We start from the raw sequence: 18,376 nt of genomic DNA, 5'->3' as shown, positions 1-18,376 counted from the left end.
TACTGACCCACTGACATTCTGTAAAGCTGGGGCTTCCCCTTATGCCTCTGCTTCGATAGATTGCTCGATTGAGCGATCTCCTTCTTCCATTTCAATCTGAAGTTAGGGTATCTCCTAAATAAATAACACAAGGAGATTTCCCTCTGTTAGTTCATATTTATGATGTAATGCACTGTATGTAACAATTATGGACATTGAGAAGTTGTACTTAACAAGGAAAGACACAAATTCTCAAGTTAAAACATACTTCAAAAATTTGCTCTGATACCACTAAAATATCACCTTACCCCTCTGTAAGACATAACATGATCCTGTAGAATACTTAATGAATTACCGAACTTCACCTACGGATAACTCATTAAGTACCCTACAAGGGATTTTAAAACAATTTTCTTACTTTTGATAAGTGGTGAGCATTTTCTAATAGGTATTAAACATTTAATTAAAGTTGAAAACTAGTTAAAATTTTTGGCCCATTTTATTTTTCAGTAAATTTTATAAAAATTTTGGCAGATTTCCGTCTGCATTTTGAGAAAATAGTTCTTCAAATACCTGAAAAAAAGTACTTCCAATAGTTTTTCTTAACAACTTCTTCAAATTCACAATCAATTCCAACAACACCACAATCAATCTCAACCAATTTCTCAAGTTTCAAAATTCAATAATCCTCATTTCTCAATTTCCAAAAATGCAGTAATCATCAAAATAATATCTATTAATTTCATTCAAATTAAAATAAAATATTTCCATTCATATTTCATTAAAGATAAACAATTTATATGTACATCATACTAAAAATTTACATTAAAAGAAATTCAAACTAAATTTTATTACAAACTTTATACAACTTTGTAGAAGCTGCTTAAGACCGATTTTACATGTCCATACAATTATGTACATCACAAACATCAAAATAAATATTTACAATCAGGGTATAAATTATACCCAATATAACTTCAGAGTAAGTCGCTCCACAATCCTTAGCAGCTCACTCTGTCACTCCTCTAGTCTCTAAATCCGCGACAGCAATAACAGCTATCGCTGAGTACTAGGACTCAGTGGTGCACAACATACGAAAATAATCTTTATGCAGAATTTAAATCACATTTATTCAAAATTTGGGCTAAACATGAGAATTAAATATAAAACATGAATTATGAGATTTTAATTCAAACAAGTTCATTTTGAAGTGTCAAAACACATTTCATAAAACCCACAGTTATATCATACCATTCGAAACAAATATAATCTCAATAGCCAGAGGCTAAGGAGAAGTCACATCACAAGGCTAGCTAGCTCAAATATATGGATATCCACTCAATTTCTTCTTCTACTGGCATACACCTCAACACTTCAGCCAGAGAAGGAATCAAAATTCGAAACTGAATACCCCCACTAGTCATGCTAGTGAGGTGTTCAAATATATGGTTAAGACACTATGGCTTGAAAACTTATCTTAACAATTTGCTAAACATTACCATTTCAAATATACACAATAACTTTCAACAATTTAAATCAAAAGCATCATAATAATGTCACAATTCAATATTTCACATTATTCAAAACAATATGCAGAAGATAATTTATAAAAATTATACGTTGTGCACAAACCTTAAACGAGTCGCCTCTTGGCCTTGACTCGATTTCTCAGGTTCTTTCCCGGTGTTCTTTTCCACTGAAACACACAGTTTCACAGTGTTTCACTATCATAACTTAGCATAAATCCAAAAATAAATTTAAATTCACTTTTACCTAGCTCTAATGTGCTAAACTTGACGTTCTTGAAATTTTGTATTTCGGGGTTACTATTCACTATACTATTTAAGTCAATTTATTGACTTTCTAAGGCTTAATAGGTATGGGAATTCTAACTTCACCCACATACCACATTTTAGTCACTAAATTTGTTGGTTTTGGTTGTTTACTCAAATTCTAAGTCTTTTAGGCAAATTTGCAAATTTTCAGTTTTGGTGTTTTAAGTTTCACTATTCCATTGGTCACTTTTCTGTTAGAATTTGGCAAAACTTTCTTCACAGAAAATGTTCCCTATTGTCTTAAGTTTATTCTCCTTTTTGAATCACTCGAATTGGAGTTTTGTAGCTCAAGTTATAGCCATTTGAACCATGGCTGCCGGATTGGACTTAACCCAGATTTTTGGGAAAATTCTGGTTCTGGCAGTTTTAGGTCACCAAATTTGGGTGGCCAAATGACTTGGTTACTGGAATAATTTGGATTTGTGTTCTTCATGAAAGTTTTAGGTCTATACCTAAACTATTTACTGGTAAAATTTCAGGTCATTTAGACCTGCCCAGCCCAAGTTATGGCCAAATGAACAAACACTGTTCATTTGATCAGTTTGTACAGGTTAGATTGAGAAAATCCGGATTTGGTCAATTTGTTCACTAGGTTTGGGTCACTTTTTGGGCATGATTCCTAAATGAAAATTGTGTCATTTTGTGTCTATTTTCATTCTCAATTGTCTCATACCAATTGGACTTGTAAATTTTCAGTTTTGGTCCTCAGAGGGACCTTGGTCCAGCTGCCAGCAGCATGACCACATTGAATCCGAATTGGACCTCAACTCCAACACTTCCAACACACTTCATTTGGTCAAAAATGACCATTTCTCACCTCAAACTAGGTCAACCACATCATTTCACCATTTCTCCACATTTTGTCTCCTAAACCCTAAGTGTCCAAAACCCTAACTCACTAAATTGTTACATTTAACCAACTCTAAGCATATCAACCTCACTACCACATTCATACAAGCTTGCCTAATATATTAAATTCAATCAAAACATAAGCATATGTATAGTAACCCTAGCTGGCCGAATTTTTAGTTTGGTCCTCCACAAATGTTTTTATTTCATTTTAAGTTTATTCCTAAGTTAGTTGAGCTAAACACACAAAGTATAAACTGAATTTTTTAAACTTAAATCACTAACCTTAATTTGGATGTTCCCTTCTTCAATTTACTCTTTTTCTTCCTTCTTTCTTTGCTAATCTCCTTCTCAAGTGAGGGTGGTAAGGTTTTATGAAGTAATTATGGGAGAAATTGGGGTTTAGTAGGGATTTAAAAGCTTGAAGCAAGCTTTAATGGAGTTTTAGAAATGGAGAGGGAGAGAGAGTGAGGGCGGTAACTTAGGAAAGAAGAAGAAGACTTTTTTTTTCTTTTCTTTTCTTTTCTTTTTTTTTATGTCTTAGGTAGACCATAAATCAATTTAATTAAATTTATTGATTATAATATTTATGGCATCATGCATGATGTTATGCATGATGTCATCTCCCTTCACTTTTTCATTTTCTTTTTTTTTTATTTATTTTTTTATTAGTTCTTTAATTTAATTCCCAACTTTGAAATTTTCTTTTCTCTGATTTTATTTAATAGTTAGGTTAGGAGTCAGCTCTCAGGGTCAATTGACCAAATTGCCCCTCGCCAGTTCAACCCGGTTTGCAAATAATTCAATATTTCTTTTGAGTCCCTGACCTAATTATTTGACTGGCTTAACAATTCTTTTTCATGATTTTCTCTTTTCCACTGTGTTTGTAATGGTCCTAAGGACTGCGACATCACATTTTACAGTTTGAAATTTGAATTTAAATCGACTTCGCAGTCCTTCCCGAGAAGGTTACCCATCGCTGTGACTCTCGGCTTGTTTAACTTCTTATGTTCTGTTTTTCTTATTTATACTTAACTAATTGACAATGACTAATTATTTGTGTTTATGGCTTATCTAGTTATCTTAAGTGTGGTTCTAATCCCTTTAATTGTCCGGACCGACTCCGGTCACCGAAATAGTGAAATATACCAGGCTATGCAAAAAGGGGTGTTACAAGAAAAGACTGTGAAGCTTACCTAGCACACGAGGTTGATACTAGGCAGGCTAAGTCGAATCTGTGTGATATACCCATAGTAAGAGACTTTCCAAATATGTTTCCTGAAGAATTGCTTGGTTTACCACTAGAAAGGGAAGTTAAGTCTGCTATTGAGGTAATGCCGGGTACAACACCAATTTTTATTGCCCCTTATAGGATGGCACCCACTGAATTGAGGAAGTTGAAAATTCAGTTGCAGGAGTTACTCGATAAGGGGTTCATACGCCCCATTGTGTCACCATGGGGAGCTCTGGTGCTGTTTGTGAAGAAAAAGGATGGAACTTTGAGATTGTGTATTGATTACCGGCAGTTGAACAAAGTAACTATGAAGAATAAATATCCGTTGCCCAGAATTGACGATCTGTTTGATCAGTTGAAGGGAGTCGGTGTATTTTTAAAATTTGATCTCAGATCAGGGTATCGTCAGTTGAGGGTAAAGGATGAGGATGTGTCAAAAACTGCATTCAGAACCCGATATGGGCATTATGAATTTCTAGTGATGCTGTTTGGGTTAACAAATGCGCCAGCAACATTTATGGACCTTATGAACCGTATCTTCCATCCATATTTAGATCGATTTGTAGTGGTCTTTATTGATGATATTCTGATGTATTCCAAGGCTAGGGAAGAACATGATGAACATTTGAGGATTGTTCTACAAACCCTGCTAGAAAAGAAGCTGTATGCTAAGCTGTCCAAGTGTGACTTCTGGATGAGTGAAATCTCTTTCCTTGGACACATAGTATCAGCGGAGGGGATTAGAGTGGATCCCAAAAAGATAAAAGTAGTGATGGAATGGAAGCATCCTAGAAATACAATTGAGGTCAGAAGTTTCTTGGGGCTAGCTGGGTATTACAAAAGATTTGTGAAGGGGTTCTCTCTTATAGCTACTCAAATGACCAAGTTATTGCACAAGAATGTGAACTTTGGCTGGAACGACAAGTGCCAAGCCAATTTTGAGAGGCTGAAGGCTATGTTGACAGAAGCACCAGTGTTAACACAGCCAATGTCGGGAAAAGACTTTGTGGTCTACAGTGATGCCTCGCATAATGGGTTAGGGTGTGTATTGATGCAAGAGGAGAAAGTGGTTGCCTATGCTTCTAGGTAGTTAAGGCCACATGAACAGAACTACCTACTCATGACCTAGAGTTAATAGCAATTATCTTCGCACTGAAGATATGGAGGCATTATTTATATGGTGAAAAATGCTACATATATACAAACCACAAAAGTCTAAAATATTTGCCAACCCAGAAGGAGCTCAATCTTAGACAGAGGCGATGTATTGAGTTCCTAAAGAACTATGATTGTGTGATAGATTATCATCTTGGGAAGGCAAATGTAATTGCTGATGCTTTGAGTCGGAAGTCCATCATAGCTTTAAGATCACTAAATGCCCGTCTGTCCTTAGTTCAAGATGGAGCTATTTTGGCTAAGTTACAAGTGAGGGCTATACCTGCTATAGTAGATACAAGATGGGCAAAAGGCCAATGACAAATTGATGGCTATTATGGGTAAAATTCCAGAGGGGAAGGAAACTGATTATGAGGTGAAAGCAGATGGGTGTCTGTACTATAGAGGAAGAGTGTGTGTACCAGATGATGGGGAACTGAAGGCTAGTATTCTGAAAGAAGCACACACTAGTGTTTATGCTATGCACCAGGAAAACACAAAAATGTATAATGATTTGAAGCCTCATTATTAGTGGCCTGGTATAAAGAAGGATATAGCTAACTATGTGACTAAGTGTTTGACATGTCAGCAAGTTAAAGAAGAACATCAAGTTCAGTCAGGATTGCTACAGCCTATAAGCATACCTGAATGGAAATGGGACCGGGTCACTATAAATTTTGTTAGTGGTCTACCTCTCACCCAGAAGAAGCATGATGCAGTATGGGTGATAGTGGATAAATTGATAAAGTCAGCATATTTTCTGCCAATTAGGACTTACTACTCACTAAAGAAGCTAGCAGAATTGTATATCAGTGAGATAGTTAGACTGCATGGAATCCCACTTTCCATCATATCTGACCGAGACCCAAGGTTTACATCGAGATTTTATAAAAAGCTGCCAGAAGCCTTGGGCACACAACTCCGTTTTAGCACGACTTTTCATCCTCAGAAGGATGGACAGTCAGAACGAGTAATCCAGGTAAACCTAGAACCTAATTGAATTTTCACAATTTACAAATTGAAATTATAGTAACAATGTGAGTTATGTAATAGATCCTGGTGGATATGCTGAGGAGTTGTGTCATTGAGTTTGAGGGGAGTTGGGATAGATATCTCCCACTGGCAGAATTTGTATATAATAATAGTTACCAAGCTAGCATTCAAATGGTCCCGTATGAAGCACTGTATGGGAGGAAGTGTAGAACCCCAGTATGTTGGACTGAATTGGGTGAAGATAAGCTGGTAGGACCAGACTTGGTGAAATAAACTGAGGAGAAGGTAAAACTAATCAAAGCCAATTTGAAGGTTGCCTCAGACAGACAAAAATCCTATGCCGACTTGAAGAGAAAAGAGATAGAGTATGCAGTTGGCGATAAAGTGTTTCTCAAAGTCTCACTGTGGAAGAAAATAATGCAATTTAGAAGAAAGGGTAAGTTAAACCCTAGGTTCATTGGCCCATATGAAGTCATTGAACGTGCGAGACCAGTGGCCTATTGGCTAGCTTTACCACCAGAACTGGATAAAATCCATAATGTATTCCATGTTTCTATGCTAAGAAGATATCGCTCAGACCCTTCACATGTCATCTCCATGGAAGAGATTGAAATCCAATCAGACTTGACATATACAGAAGAGCCTATACGAATCCTAGCTCGAGAAGTGAAGGAACTGAGAAATAAACAAATTCCACTGGTGAAAGTGCTTTGGAGGCACCACAACATTGAAGAGGCAACTTAGGAAAGTGAAGAGATGATGAGGCAACAGTTTCCTCAACTGTTTGCATCAGGTAAATTTCGAGGACGAAATTTTTATTAGAGGGGAAGAGTTGTAACATCCTCACTTTAGCTAGTCCATACAGTTTATTATTTCGGCAAAGAAGCATTTATTATAAAAAACCTAATCCCGAAGATAGGAATCAAACTAGGAAAAGTTTGGAAATTCAAAAACTAGATTTTTAGCCTACATTCACGTCTTTGAAATCAAGGCTGATTTTCAGTGACTTCCTTTCCGAATCTGTCTCTGCCCTCTTCAGGAAAGTTATAGCCCTATTTCTTAGCTTTCTAACAGGTACTGATTTCCCCAAATTTGAGGTCTACAGCCCAAGTTATGGCCCAAAAACTGGGACTGGTTCAGACAGATGGTCTAGCCCATAGTGACGATTTCATTGCTATTTTTCACAATTAAAATGCCTCTTCTCATGTCCAGCCCTTCATAGAAGTTGTAGAGGTAGCTCTTAAGGTTCAATTGGGCTTAAACTTGCTTCATTTGGACATCTAGAACTCCAGATACAAAATAAATACTGAAACTGGTCATGACACATCAAGTCTAGGCTTTTGCAATAGATCCATAGCTCATTTTGTCAACCTTGGAGACTGATTTGGGCTTGGGTCTCCGTTTATCATTTATAGTGCTCTATCTTAGCTTTTCAATGGATTAAACAGCACTCAATTTGGAGACTCACAACTTTAGAAACACCTGAAAAATACAGCAAAGGTCAAATGCTGAAAATTTATCCATTTAACACAATTATTCCAACAACTATCTAAAAATATACCTAAATGATAAATATACTTTAATCAACTGAATTATGCATAAAAACAGACTAGAAATACTAAATGTGATTGTAATAAAATTAATAAATTATGCACTTATCAATTTTCTTTTGATTTCCTAAAGAAATTATGGAGAAAAGTTAGGGTTTGGAAGCTTGGGTGTGAGCAACAATGGTGGAAGATGAGAAAGAAAATGAGAGAGAGAGAGTGGATGTTGGATGGAAAAAAGATGAGGAAGATGCAAATTTTTGTTTTTGATTTATGGGTATTTATATTAATTTAAATCTATAATGGCAATTTTATAAATAAGTGGAATGGCAAAGTTGTAAATAAATTAAAATTCCAAATAATTATAATTTGACTTCTTATTAATTATATTAATTTTACTAATCTTGATTAATTTAACTAATCTACCTTCATTAACTTATTTTATCTCACTTTTGGTCAATTTTGAGCTCTTAAATTTGATTGACCAAAATTTTCTCTTACCGGGTTTATATTCATCTTTTCCCGGTGAGTTATCCATCGCTATATCTTGTGCTCATTTAACCGATCTGTACTTCACTTCTTCTATTTTTCTTCAATCTTAATTGATCTTTATTTAATTTAATTATGACTTCTCCCTCTAGTTTAAGTGTGGTTCCAAACATTCTAGCTGTCCGAACAGACTTTAGTTGCCGAAACAGTAGAATGTATGGAACTACCTACAGTGAGGATGTTATAGTTCTTTCCCTCTAAAAGGAAATTTTGTCCTCAAAATTAACCTAAATCAAATGACTGTGGGTGTTGTTGTCTCATGATCTCTTCGCTCTCCCATGTTGCTTCCTCTGCTTAGTGATTTCTCCATAATACTTTCACCAGTGGAATCTTCTAATTCCTTAGTTCCTTAATTTCCCGAGCTAAAATCTATACTGGCTCCTCCTCATATGTCAAATCAGATTGTACATCAATTGTCTCTACCGATAAGACATGTGAGGGATCTGATCTGTATCTCCTCAGTGTCATACCTTACCCCTCCGTAAGGCATAAAATGATCCCGTAGTATACCTAATGAATTACCAAACTTTGTCTAATGATAACCCATTAAATACACTACAAGGATTTTAAACCTTTTTGTAACATCCTCACTATAGCAATTCTGTACATTCTACTGTTTTGATGATCGATGTCAGTCCGGACAGCTAGAACGTTTGGAAAAATATTTAGACTAGAGTAAGGAATCATAAATAACTCAAATATTAATAAGAAAAATTTAGAAAAAATTTTAGAACTAAAATACAACCAATTTAAATGAGCCAGTACCCTAGCGATAGGTAACCCAGTGGGAAGTTGCGGTCCTCATAGCTAAAAGCCCTAAACTGGAAGAAAATTCATAAAATAATTTTTTGGACTCCAGAGAAGAGTCATTGAGGTTTCTATGGCATTAGAATGCCAAGAAAAGGTTTAGAAAAATTTTTCGATCGGTATAGACGATTTTGGCTTAATAAGCCAAACGGAGGGCATTTTGGTCATTTCATCTTCAGAGATGATTTTTAGCCGACTTGTACAGTTAAGTAAATAATTATTATGCTATAAAATATGAATAAATATTGCTAAAAATTAAATTGAAAATGAGTAGAAAAGAAAAGAAAAAGAAAATGAAAGAAAATACCTAATTATGACATCATATGATACCATTAAAAACCTATCCACCAATCACAATTAAGCACCACTTAATTAAGTAATAAAAGAGGATAAATGAGACCAAAAATTGAAAAAAAATATTCTACTCCTTTCTTCCTCAAAGTTGCCACACCACCATGGAAGAGTTCCTCTTCCATTTTTCAAGCTTTCAAGCTTGAATTCCCACCCTTCCTCACCCTAAAAGCCCTAACCACCTTCACTAAAAATTACACCTACACCAAGGAGAAGTGTTTGGCTGCCAAGAAATTTGAAGAAAGTGAAAAAAAAAAAAATTGTAAGGTTTCAACAAGCCAAGAGAGTGGTTAAAGAGGTTAGTGCAGTAACCATATCCTTTATCTTTCCTAAACATGAAAAGCATGCTTGATTAAGTTGAAATGGCATGAAAAGAAAAGAAAACTTGGAATATGTTGAAGTTTCAATTTGTGGCAGCCCTAGGAAGTAAATGAATTTGATGGTTTTGATGATTTTGTTTTAGTTAGTGAAGTTGATTAATGAAGTTTAAGGCATTAGAAATCAAATTGCATGGATGTATGATTGAGATTGAAATTATAAGTTAGGGTTTTCACCTAACTTAGTTTTTGTATTATTGCTTGGAATTTGATGATGTTGAGATGATTTAATAACCATTAGAAGTGCCAAATATGTCAAATGAAGTTTCTGGAGTTGGGAGAATTGAATTTGGGAGTGTTGATTCTTATGCAAGAAATTTGAACCTTTGAGTCCAATGTATTGTTTCAGCTATAACTGGAGTTGTATAGGTTCAATTGGTGTAAGACCAATTGGACATTAAACTAGACACATAATGGCACAACTTTGATGAAGAAACCTTGCCCATAAAACCAATTTGACCTAAAAATTACCCTAATTTGGGTGACCAATATGCTGTCCCTAGAAAATGACCAAATGAATAGTGTTTGTTCAAATAGTCATAACTCAGTGTAGAAAAGTTCAATTGATTTGAAATTTTACCAGCAGAAGGCTAAGACATAGCCCTAAAACTTTCATGAAGAATATAAATCCAAATTCCAACCATAACCTAGTCAAATTACCAACCAAACTTAGGTCACCAAATCTGGCGAAACCAAATTACCCAGAAATTCTGGGTACAGGTCAATCCGGCCAGTTATGGTAAAATGACCATAACTTGAGCTAAAAAACTCCAAATGAAGTGATTCAAAAAAAGAAACATAACTAGACACAATAAGGAACAACTTTCATGAAGAAAATATTGCCAAATTCCTACTGTCCAAATGACCAATGGAATAGTAATCTTAGTGCTTAAAATCTGGAAATTGTAAAGTAATCAACACTAAGCTTTGAAATGGTATTGGCAACCAATACGAACAACTTTAGAATGCAAAATGTGGTATCTTGGTGAACTTAGGTTCAATAAATTCATTATATATTAAAAAGTCAATAATTTGAGTGAATAGTAATGTGAATAGTAATATGAAGACACAAAGTATAAGAACTATATTGTTAAAGGAAATTAAGGCCATAAATTTGAAATCCATGAAATGTTCATGGATTGCTTGAAACATGAAAAGTAAGTCACCTAATTAATGTGAATAGATAGTTAGGGCTTATATGCCCATCACAAATAGAATTCATAAAATGTATAAATGAGAAAGGAAAAATGTATTAAATACAATGGTACATGTGAACCATTGTTTTGAATTGTGATCAATATGAGTAACATAATGAATGAATAAATGAACCATATTAATATATGAATGAGACATTAGTTCTCATTATTGTAGAAAGGAAAAGTACTTTGAGTACAATGATATAAAAGGATAATTGATGTGAATTGTGATCATATATATGATCAAATGAATGTATACATTATAATTAAAAATTATTATGAAATAATAAAGTCATAAAACACAATATATTAATATTTAATGATATTATGTGCCCTTGTATTACCTAGACATGTGTGTCAGATTGGATAATTTGGCATGCCAATAGGGTATTGTTTTAGCTATACTGCGAAAGGCTTTATGCTTGTATTCATGGCTTTATGCCCGCATTCATGGCTTTATGCCTACACTCATAGCTTAATGCCTGATTATGTGTTATCATGGCCTTTTAGCCATACTGACTGCATACGTGGTTGACGTTCTGCGTCCCATGGTATGATGGCACGAGGCACCACGGTGTCCAATGCCAACGACCCGTTATCCAGTTTAGTCAGCCTATCGTAGGTTACTTGGATAGTCTAATTTATTAAAATAAGTTATGAATATTAGCAATTAAAAATGCTAGAAAGTAAATAAATGAGAAGAAGTTCTGAAATAAATTAGATTAGCTCCAAAAATTTGTTCCTTAGAGTGATTTGAAGTAAATTAAACTAGTTCTAAAAATTTTAAATATTATGAAATGATTGTAAATAACTTAGAAAGTATCAAGAAAGTGATAAAAAGACTAGTAGAAGAATTATAACTTAAATAATATTACAAATGTGATTTTCATAAGAATATAAGTATAAGTATAAATTTTAGATTTATTTGTACATTATATAAATGGTTATTATAAACTTATGAAAGAAGTGATTCTAGAGAGCAACATAAATGACGAAAGATATATTGTATGGAAAATTTCATATGAACCCAGTATAATTCTTAAGTATAGAAAATATGCTCTAATTATTTTTACTTATTATATTATTTCCTTGTTATTTTATTGCACTACTAAGCAGCAATGCTTAGTGCGATGGATTTGTTTCCTCATGCAGGTACTGAAGTTAAAGCTCAGCGAATACCAAATAGAGATTTTAGAGTTCTGATCTACAGAGTGTTCAAGGTTGTCACCTCCTCAGCAATGCATGTAGATAGGGCCCATATAGATCATATTATGTATTTTGTACATTATAATTAGTTATTATTTATAATGTAAACTATGAATTGTATGTTGAAATATAGATTATGGAACTGTAATTAATTTGTAGATCATATAAATTATGAATTTATGTAATCAGTCTGTAAATCATGTAAATTAATGAAACTTGAGAATTTATATATATAAATTATGCATGAATGGAAATGAATATGAAATTGAGATATATGAATGAGATGTGAATTATGAGATGGTTATGAGAATAATTGATGAGATTTTTATTGTAAAATATTATTGAAAATTTCAAATAGGTGAATAGTGAAGTACACCAACTGATAATAAAATAGGGGAAACTCTGATGATTTATCCGTTTATAAATAATTGATATTAAAATATAATGAGATCAAATTATTAAAGCAATAAAGTAAGATAAAATAGGGTACTCCGACACCGAATGTAGCACACTTTGCTTGGCTACACTATAGTCGAGTGAGGGGTGTTACACTTTTCCTATTTTTTTTTTTTTTACAGTGGTGAGCACTTTTGACAGGTGTCAAATTTTTTTAACTGAAGTGAAACCAAATAGCACATCTAAAGTAACAGTAATTTCTGTAAAAATTTTGGTAGAGTGCCGTCTATATTTTGAATTAAATAGTTCTTCAAAAACCTGAAAAAAACACTTCCAATAGATTTGTTCAATCCCAAACTCCAATAATAGTTTAACACAAATAAATTTCTCAACATTTGTCAACTCAATTCAACATCAATTTTCAGTATTTCCAAAGATAGACTACAAAATGGCTGAGTAGTTCAAAAGCTGAGATAAGAAATAAATATATTACAACTTTAGTTTACAACTTAAGACTAAGTACAATATATACATACAGTGCATATACATTACAACAAAATTACAAAAAGGTGGTATATTCAATATACCCAGAAGAATCCCAAAAGTATAGCACAAGCAGCCTACTCTGCTGCTCTGTCTATCTGTCTGTCTACCTGTGACAGCAATGAAAAAGCTATCGCTGAGCCAATGTCTCAGTGGTGCACAACATTAAGAAAATGCAATTTAAAACCATAAATCATAAATCATATAAACTATGGATACTTAAAATCATAGTTAAATTTATAAGACAGAGAATATCATAAAAAATTTAAACTCCATTTCACAATGTCTTGAAGAATATGAATAAATCACACACACAGCTTAATCATGTTTCCAAAGTCCAATTCGTCCCAAAAGCTAGTGGCTAGTGAGGAATAATATAACTAGCTATCAATTATATGAGTACTCATCCTATTCATCCTCAACTGACACACACCTCAATACTTCAGTCAGAGAGGGGATTCAAAGCCAATTCATCCCACTAGACAAGCTAGCGAGGAATTCAATCAAATATACATGATAGCTGTGTTTTCAAACCATTTGCAATATTTTTCAAGCAATAAGTATCCATCAAATTTCATTCAAACAATTTTCAACAATTTAAATAACAACATACAAATTGTCATAATTTATTTCAATTGAAAATTCAAAAGAAATAACTGTTGTGCACAAACCTCTGATGAATAGCCTCCTGGCCTTGACTCAGTGGTTCTTTCCCCTTCCCTAAGCCTTTGCTAACTGAAACACACAATTTAAAGTGTTTCAGTACTCATTTAAATTGTTTCTAACAATATGGTTCAGTAATTAAATTTATTGAATACTATTGCTTTCATTAGTCAACTTATAATGTTGACCTTTGATGCACTCTAGGGGAATAAATTTTAATGTTACCAATATATTACATTTTATAGTCCTTTAGTGTTGGTATATGTTATCAATTTCATTTTCAAGTGTATTGCATTTTCTTGCCATTTATCGAATTTTGGTATGCTGTTTTGACCTAGCCGAATAACCTAGTTTCCTCGGTTTTCGGATTCTAGTCTGAATTACAAACTTGTAGCTCTATGTCTTATTGAACTTCTACCACAAATTTTAGGTCATTTGGAGTTTACTAGACCAAGTTATGGTCATTTTACTATTGTTGGATAGATTGCACTAAAATGGCAAACTTAGGTCATTTTTAGGTCATTTCTGATTTTGGCAGTTTTTATACCTGAACTTGTGCAAGCATTTAGATATTCTTATGGTCATTTTTGGGTTTTGTGATCTGTACAAAAGATGTAGCCCTATGTCTAAGCTTTCCAACCATATAAATTTTAGGTCATTTGGACCTGTTTTGAGTGAGTTATGGCCAAAATACTGACTGCTGTACAAATAGTCAGTTTTCAGGGTTGCAATATCACCAATCCAGATTTGGTCAATTTTCATGTCACTTTCTGGACATAATTTAGGTAGGCTTCCAACATGAAAGTTGGTACATTTTGTGCCTAGTTTCACCTCCAATTGGACTCATACCAATTGGAGTCACACAATTCTATTTATAGCCTAAAACACATACTACCCTTAACACATTTTTAAAGCACCAAACCAATCACACATTCAACTAGCTATAACTTCATTCCCAAACCAATTCTGCATTTGTATCATACCACAACCATTTATCACTTCGCATTATAGTCACTTTGGGTAGAATACAATGACCTTATATACACCAAATACAAATCCTAATTTACAAAGTCCATTTATAACAATATATCCACATAATACTCCTAACTAATACATATAACTTCCATAATCAAATTACATATATATTCACTACTATATCATATACATATGCTGCCACTTTTTATACCATAATTCAACAAATTTTTCATGAATTTAAACACTTTCAATCTTCACCATGAGGCTGCCCAAGTAACACATATACATCAAGCTTCCGTTTGAACTTTTCAAACTTACAATTCAAACTATATACATTATAAATCACTCCTATACATTTAAACACTTAATTCAACACCTCAAAACACCATTTACATGAAGAAATAATTCATTAACCTTGATATTCCATGGCTACCGAAAACAGTACCTTCCAATAACTCATTAAAACCTCAAAGTTTCTTCATAAATCAACTCACCACAACACCCACACAAGCTTTAACAAATAAAGAATGAAGAAATGGTTGCTTACCTCTTATGAGCTTGGCTAAACTTCACCTATTCCTCTTAAAATTACTATCAAATTCTTCCTTGTGATGTTGTGAACAATTTTAATGAAAGAACTTGGTGGAGAAGATGGCTTAAAGTGGATTGCATGGAGCTTGGTTGTGAGGCGGCCATGGGAGGATGTTAGGAGCTTTAGTTTTGGCTGGTTTGTTTGTGAGGTTGAAGATGATAGAATTTCTATCCCAAAATACTGTACATAGGTCCACTAAAATGAGATTAGTGAAGCACTAACTTAGTTAAAGGTTTAATTAAATCAAAGATTCATAATTTTGCAATTTTGCCACCACACTTCCACTATTTATAATATGTACCACACTTCATGACATTTTCAAAGTTTAATAGCATCTATTTTTAATGGAAATTTAGGTCAAAAGGCAACTCGGGGTGTCAATTGACTAAAATGCCCCTATTCGGGTTGTATTCCTGATTTTTCAGTAACACCAATTTTTGTCGGTTTCTCGATTTCTCATTTTTCTTTGTACTAATTAATTAATTTTTCTTTGACATTTATAATGTCATTTATACTTCAATAGATGTTTATTTAAGTCTTAAAAATATTTTCTAGGGTTCCCCGCGGTCTAGGGCTAGTCAACGGTTCTCACCACAACTTCCCGATATGCTCATCTATCGCTATGGTTTTTGGGTCGTTTAATTTAGTTACATTTCATTGTTCCTATTTTTTCTTTGTTTTTCTTGTATTTTCCTCTATTGTATTTTATTATTTCTTGTCTCCTCACTAACATTTAAGTATAGTTCTAGGCATTCTAGCTATCCGGACAAAAACTGGTCACCAGAACAGTAGAACGCACTACCGAATATAGGGGTGTTACAATTCTCCCCTCCTTAATATAAATTTTGTCTTGAAATTTTACCTGGCATCAGTCTCTGAACAGCTGTGGGTGCTGTCTCCTCATGTCCTCTTCGCGTTCCCAAGTAGCTTCGTAGCCTGAATGATGGTTCTATAGCACTTTAACCATGGGTATCTGCTTATTCCTCAGCTGCTTTACCTCATATGCCAGAATTTCTATGGGTTCTTCCTCATATGAGAGGTCTATATTTACCTCAATCTCTTCAACTGATAAAACATGAGATGGGTAAGATCTATACCCCTTTAACATGGACACATGGAAGACATTGTGTATCCTTTCTAACTCTGGAGGTAATGCCAACCAATATGACAAAAGACCCACTCTTTCCAGAACCTCATATGGTCCGATAAGGCGAGGACTCAGTTTCTCCTTTCTATCAAATCTTATAATCCTCTTCCAAGGAGAAACTTTAAGGAATACCTTATCACCCACTGTATATTCAATATCTCTTCTCTTCATATCAATATAGGACTTTTGACGGTCTGATGCAGCCTTGAGTCAATCTCTCATCAATTTGATCTTTTCCTCTGTCTGCTGAACAATTTCTGGGCCAATCATCTTTCTTTCACCTACTTCATCCCAACATAGGGGAGTTTTACACTTTTTGCCATACAAAGCTTCATATGAAAGCATCCCAATGCTTGATTGGTAGCTATTGTTATAAGCAAACTCAATCAAAGGTAAGTTTGTATCCTAACTACCTTCAAACTCAATCACACAAGCTCGTAGCATATCCTCCAAGATCTGAATTACCCTCTCAGATTAGCCATCTGTCTGTGGGTGGAAGGATGTGCTGAAGTTCAATCTAGTTCCTAGAGCTCTTTGAAGACTACCCTAGAATCTAGAAGTGAACCTAGGATCTCTGTCAGATACAATCGATACTGGCACTCCATGTAGTCTTACAATCTCATCTATGTACAATCTGGCCAATCTTTCCAGGCTATAGTCCATCCAGACTGGCAAAAAATGAGCAGACTTGGTCTATCTGTCAACTATAACCCATACTGCATCATGGCTCTTCTGTGTCCTCGGAAGTCCCATCACAAAATCCATAGTTATCCGTTTCCATTTCCACTCTGGTATTGGCAATGGATGTAACAAACTAGCTGGTACTTGATGTTCTACCTTCACTTGTTGACAAGTTAGGCATTTGGAGATAAAATCAGCTACATCCCTCTTCATACCCATCCACCAGTAATGCTCTTTTAGGCCTCTACACATTTTAGTTCCACTAGGGTGCATAGTAAAAAGAGACTCATGTACTTCCTTCATAATGATCTATCTCAATTCCATATCATTAAGAATGCACATTCTGCCCTGATATAGTAATAAACCATCATTTCTCACAGAAAATTTAGGTTTCTTGCCCTGCTGGACTTCTTTCAGTAGCTTTTGATATTTTTCATCATTCTGAGCAGCCATTTTGATCTGATTAGTCAACATTGGCTATACATGCCATGCAACTACTATCTATCCCTCATCATTAATCTCTAAACTGGCATGCTATGCTTTCAACTCTTATACCATGGACAAAGGAGAAACTCTGGGACTTGCCATAGTCTTGCGACTTAAGGCATCAGCCACCACATTAGCTTTCCCTGGCTAATAGTCTATTAAGCAATCATAGTCTTTAATCAGTTCTAACCATCTCCTCTGTCTCAAATTCAATTCCTTCTGAGTGCCCAAATACTTCAAACTCTTGTGATCTATATAGATATAACATTTTTCCCCATATAAGCAATGTCACCAGATCTTAAGAGCAAATACAATAGCTACTAGCTCCAAGTCATGTGTTGGGTAGTTCCTCTCATGTAGTTTCAGCTGGCGTGATGCATAAGCAATGACATTCCAATCTTGCATCAGTACACAGCCTAACATTTTATGAGAAGCATAACTATAAACTGTGTATTCTTTACCCGGTGTAGGTAAAGTAAGGACTAGAGCTTCAGTCAAACACCTCTTCAACTCATCAAAACTCTACTAGCATTTATCCATCCACTGAAATTTTACATCTTTCCGAAGCAGCTTGGTCAGTGGAGAAGCTAACATAGAAAACCCTTTCACAAATCAATGGTAATATCTAGCTAAACCCAGAAAACTGCAAATTTCTGTGATATTCCTGGGTGGATTCCAATTAAGGATAGCTTCTACCTTGCTGGAATCTACCTTGATCCCTTCAACTGACACAACATGTCCCAAGAAAGAAATTTCTTTCAGCTAAAATTCACATTTCGATAATTTGGCGTATAGTTGTTTCTCCCTTAAGGTCT

Source organism: Hevea brasiliensis, chromosome 11 (assembly GCF_030052815.1).
Source record: "Hevea brasiliensis isolate MT/VB/25A 57/8 chromosome 11, ASM3005281v1, whole genome shotgun sequence".
NCBI lineage: Eukaryota > Viridiplantae > Streptophyta > Magnoliopsida > Malpighiales > Euphorbiaceae > Hevea > Hevea brasiliensis.
This window is presented reverse-complemented; position numbering follows the sequence as displayed.